The sequence below is a fragment of the Lonchura striata genome, chromosome 14 (genome assembly GCF_046129695.1).
Source record: "Lonchura striata isolate bLonStr1 chromosome 14, bLonStr1.mat, whole genome shotgun sequence".
NCBI lineage: Eukaryota > Metazoa > Chordata > Aves > Passeriformes > Estrildidae > Lonchura > Lonchura striata.
The window spans coordinates 233,545-239,349 of NC_134616.1; positions in this window are offsets into that span (position 1 = coordinate 233,545).

A 5,805-nucleotide genomic window follows, 5' to 3' on the forward strand; every position below is an offset into this window, starting at 1 on the left:
GCTGATGTGTTTCCTTTCTTTTAATTAGGTCTTCACTACTTGGACACAGATCATATTAGTTGGACCAGTTGATTGGCTTTGAGTTTTATATTGTTCATAAGCAGTTTGACTGTGGCTTTGGTGCAGATTGTGCAAGGACTCGTGGGTCCCTTGAATCTGGCTGTAGGATGGGCATGGGCTTCTGCACCTGTGTGTCATCTCTGTGCGTTCTCCAACTTACCCCAAAATACTTTCTGCTGGGCAAACCATTACTTTCTATCAAAGATTTACCCCCTATTTTTTCTTGTAGCCGTCTGAAACATGTGTGTCCTTATTCTTCATCCTGTGAAGATTAATTGAGCTTGTTGGGCAGTTTAGACATGAATCTAGTGGGCTTGGAAATTAGTGTTTCATAAAGGTGAAGCCTTCTTTTTCCTCTGCAGAGCTTATGCTTCAATGCTGGATTGCATGGGATGGAGCATCTTAATAGCCTCTTCCCCTATAAGATGGCAAGGGCTCTTCTCTCAGGAATGTCAGAGTTTTAAAGAGGCTCCCCAAGGTCTTGAATGGCCCTGGAATCTGAGCAGGGTCACTGCAAAGATGTAATTCCAATGGCTGTGTTACAGATGCTGTTGGTGATGAGTAGGGGGATATTCACTCAGATTAATGGGTGAAATACTCAAAGCTTATTAAATGGCATATGGAAACATTCATCACTGGAAGCTACTTTCCAGCACCTAAACCCACAATTTAACAAGACCCAAAATGACTCTGTATCTGCTAGGGACAGGAAGGGTCAGGTGTTAATGTTAGGGGCAGAAAGGGTCAAGTAATAGGGACAGTAAGGGTTACTGTGTGCTGCTAGGGACAGAAAGAAGTCAGCCAGCTGTGCAGAAGAAAGAGAAAAGGAGTCCATACTGCAAGGAGCTGCCTTTGAGAACTCGCAGAGAGAAGGTATGAAAGTCTTACAGTAAGATAATAAACTAACAATAACAGTCAGTTTCCATCCACCATTCATTGGTGCCAAGCACCAACACCAACAATTGGTGGCCTGTATGGGGATGAGTTCCAACACAGGGTCACCATCTATTTTGGTATCCAAAGTAGCTACAGTTCAGAGTTCCCAGTTGGGTGCTTCATCTTCCTAATCTTGGTGCCTCCAAGTTACAAGCTGCACACACTAATTAGCTTTGCTCACACAAAGAGTGAGCCTGCAGACTTTCTGTGAAGTTATTAGTGCCAGGATTTTATAGATAACATTAGTGTCTGGTCTGCACAGTGTACCCAATGTAATTTATGTTCTATTTGCAACTTGGGGAAAGCTCTTAGATGTTTTACATCACAAAACAGTAAAATAGGGAGATTTATTACAGGGACAGAGAGACAAGGGAGTACTCGAGCTGCTTTGTTTATCACAGAAACTTGGGTTAATCAGACATGCACATGTGTCTCCCACATTTTCTGGATTTGTTTCCCTGCAGCTCCTTGACAAGCTCAGCAGTAGAAGAAAAGTCCTGGGTGCCTTGGCAAAAGGTTTTGGAGTCTATGGGAGAAGAATTATATTTATATGCCCAGTGGATATTTATCTCCCTCTGTTAATAGAGAAGAGACAATATAAAACTGAGCTCTTTATCAGGCTGCAACTTCTGGAGAAAGGCAATACAGGAAACTCTAGTGCATGGCTCAAGAGTTGACGCTCCCAGACTGTGCTGGAGCTTTCAGTGGGATGCCAGAACCTCAGAAATGCTCATCCCAAAGGATGATGATTGCAGATAAAAAGAGATAAACTAAAGAAACTGTTTAGAAGGCAGCTGGGAATGACTATACAGGGAAAGCTGGAGCTAGGTGGCTCACATGAGACCCCAGCAGGTGGGAGAGATAGGCCAGAGCCTGGCCAGTGGAATGGACCTGGGGAGGACATCCCAGAGCTGGGTGTCCTGGCTGTTTTGGTTGGCTCAATATGACATTCCCTCTGCTTGGAGACCTCTTCCCACCCACTGTCCTGAGATCCCTGTGGCTGCCATAGCCCTGCCTCTTGGGAGTTTCTACAATACCAGTGTAATATCTGATCATTTTTGGAGGGGTTGTAGGGAAATACTGTGACTTTGGAGGTGGGGTGACCAGCAGAAAGGGGTTTTCCCAAACTGCAGAATGTGTGGCTGCACTTAGCTCAGCTCATCTGGCAGATGCTGCTTGTGCTGTTGATTTGTACAGCCTGGACGTGCACTTGGGGTTAGACTTTGTCCCAGTTAAGAGACAATACATCAGAATGGAAAGAACCAAAGTATGCTTTTCCCTGAGCTTAGCATGATTTTTTTACAGCACATTTCCTGCTGTTGCTGGCACTGGGTGTCTCAGGACCATCTCCATCCTGCCTGTTACAGCTACTCTTTCTAGACCAGTCATCCATATGCCATGGACATGTGGGATGCAGCAAATAGAGTTTTCCTGATTCTTCCATGCCAGCAGCAGGAGAATCCCTCCAGGTTTCTTAGTGGCAGTGGTCTGTGAGCAGAAATAGAAGCGCTGTTATCTTTGCAAGGCTCCTGTGATGTTCAAGCAGGGTGAAATGTCTGCATCTGTCTGGGCATGCCCCTGGCACAGGTGTGGATGGGATGGCAGTGGGAGGCTCTCTGCCAGACTCAGGGAAGTGAGGTCACACAGCTCATTACTTGGTCTCCACACAGCCTCAGCTGGCTTCCAGCTTCCTCCTGCCTCTCTTCTCCAAACACCTCCTTTGGAGGCTGCATCAGCAGGAAAGCTTTGGTTAAGAAGGAAGAAAATAAAAAGGCAGATGCCTTATCCAAAACAGCTGCCCATCACCTCTGTGCCCTGTAGGGTGAGCTTATGCTCAGGGAAGAAGTCCTGTGGGGATTGGGGAAGCTGAAGAAGAGGTAGAAGAAAAGCAGATCTAGCACATGTCTCAGGGGGATGCAGGGGCAGCTTCCTGCAGGACAGGCTTGGAGATCTACTAGCCTCAGCATCAGTGAGAAAGGAGGGAACTGAGTGAACTGGTGTTGCCTGTTCAGCTGAGGATAGTTAAGCAGCAAAACCGGCGACTTTCTGGGATTTCAGGTGTGGTGATGAGGGAGCTGGGGGAAGGAGTGTGTTCTGGATTGTTATCTTGAGTGTCTGCTGCTCCTTGATTCCAAACAAGGAAAAGATGTGAGTTTAAAAAATCCACCATTTTTGAACTTCCCCTCTCTGAGGGCAGAGGGGGAAAACGGAGGTGTTTGTGGCAGTAATTGTTGTGCCATTGACTTGGGGTAGAGGTTTTCTGGGCAGAAGTGGACTGGCTTCTGAGGCTCCCTTGGGGCAGGGAGTGTCTTGGGGCTGTGCCCTTGGCTGTAATGCTGCTTCACAGCAAGCTTGTCCTCCACAGACCATGTACCTCCCCAAGAGCTGGCAAATAAATGCTGTCTGGAAAACAGCAGGACTCTGGTGCTGCAGGTCAGGGAATGACTGGTCCTGTGCTTGAGACCAAAGTGTTTTATGGTGAACTAGGACATTTAAAGCAGGGAATTAGACCCTGTCATCTTTCCATCATCTGGGGTTTTTCTGTGCCTTGGGTATGAAACCAGGAAGGTGGCCCCTGTCCCTGGTGCTATGTTTATCCTTCAGAGATGGATGGATGGACAAGCCTGTCCCTGCCATGGGGGGTCAACCTATAATTGCCCAAGAAAGGCTCTCAGGGCATGTATTCTGTTCAGCTTCCCTGCTGTCACACTGGGGCCTGTGCTGTGGCAAACATGTCTGTATTGTGTTTGGAGTTTGTGAAAGGGCTAATTGGGGTGGCTGTGGGCACAAAGAACTCCTACAGACCTTGTAGGACAGCCCTGTGTTGCATAGTTGAGAGAGAAGGATGCCTTTTGCCCCCCTAGATTTCTGACTCAACCCTAGGGAAGATTCCTTAGAGGTTCTGAATAGGTCCATGGCATGTGGATCAGATTTAGTGGGTAGCTTTTATCTTCAGGTCCCTCTTTGAGTGACTGGTACTTCAGTGTGTAGTTTGCAAGCCCAGCCATGCTTTCCTGGCCCTGTGCAGGTATCCTTTAGGAAACACAGGGTGCCTTCCCACATTGTTAATAACTTTAAACCACTGTTCCTGTGTACTACGTGCAATGCTCCTTACACACTGACCAGAGGTAACCAGGCTTCAGACACATGCTCCCTGGGTGGAAAACCACACACCAGTGTGATCCAGTTACCCAGCTCCTCAGATCTTGGCTCAGGAGATGTGAAACCAGGTGTCTCTGCTTCTTTACTTCCCTCTTAGTCCAGCCCTGAATGACTCCCAAGTTTCCTCTTGTTCTTTCTCTTACTGAGTTGTGCTGCACTGGGACCGATGTCTTGGCTGAAGGAGTCTAGTTGCTGGAATAAGGACCAAGTACCCATCAGAGTGTTTGCTGCTAATTAATTATTGTCTGTCACTGCTGAGAGGTGGATGGGCTCAATTGCAGTGTAATGGGCTTACTGGTGCTGAATGATCTTGTTATTTACCTGCAGGTTGGTGGTTGCTCTCTGCTTGTAGGGCTGCTCTTCTGGGGACATGGGGAGGCATAAGCCCCTATCTGTATCAAATTTTCCTTTTCTTCAGTTGGTTGGGGTGGTTTTTTTTTTTTTTTTTGGTTGGTTGTTTTTTTTTTTTTCCAAGATCTTGGGGTTTCTTGCTCATCCTCAATGTTTTTAGTTGGTTTAAAATGGATGGTGTCTCCCTTACCAGTCTAACCTTGCTCTCTAGGATACCTCAGAGAACTAATTAACCTGCCAGACTGCTCAACAATGTTACAAAAACATTTATTCTAACTAAATACGGGACATGTCTGCTACCTAGTTTGCTTGTTTTAAATTTAGAAAAGGTGCAAAGCTGGTGGGGAGAAGAGGAGAATTCTGTGCATCCAACCGGAGAACTTGATTGGCAACCAAGCGGTGGTGATTTCTGGCTGGGCAATTTTCCAGCTGCCATAATTTGTGTCGGCCCAAACGAGAGCTGATGGCAGTCTGAGTTGATAGCTGATGCAGTGAGACCTGGCACATGGTAGCTTTGATCTCCTCAGCCACAGGAGCAGGCGCTTCTGGAATCACCTAGGCTTCACTGCCAGAATGGAGAGTAGCAGGTGGGCTCCAGCTGCGTGGAGGGATGGGTGTGTGGGAGGAACGAGGGAAAGTGTGAATGCGTCCAGACAAGACCCAGGCTCATGTGTGGGGCCCTCAGACTGGGTGTTTCACTCCCTATAAGGTGCTATTTTTTCACTGAATTATTTTCTGTTTTAACAATGGTAAAAAGAGACTTTTATTCAGATGTTGTTTGTTTTCAATATTAAGAGGTATAATAAGACAGTTGCTGGCGAAGTGCATTGCTTATAGCAGAAATAGTCTTTGTTTTGAGGCTTTCCTGTGTCAAGGTTCTTTAGTAGCTCTCATTAGGAAATGCAGCACAAGCCAGCCTTTGACAAGCAGCAGTGGGAGGAGTGTAGCCTTGCAAGAAAAGCCTAAAATATTTAAATATAAATTATTTACCTCAAAAGTTTACTCTCTGAATGTCTCTTGCCACAGGATCTGAACCAGTTATCATGGTACCAAAGGAGTGTGCAAACCTATAAGCTGTGGGTTTAGAGTGAATTGACAGATAAGCCTTCCTGATGGGAATAGCTGCAACTTCACTATTATCAGTCGGGTTCACTTTTGAATTTTGAATTACTTTTTTTTTTTTTCTTTTTTAACTAATAGTTGATTTTATGTAAATTGCTCAGTGATTAGGAGGTAATTTCAAAGATCATCCTCCATAAAGTCTCTTGATCATATTTTATGGTTGCTGTGACTCAT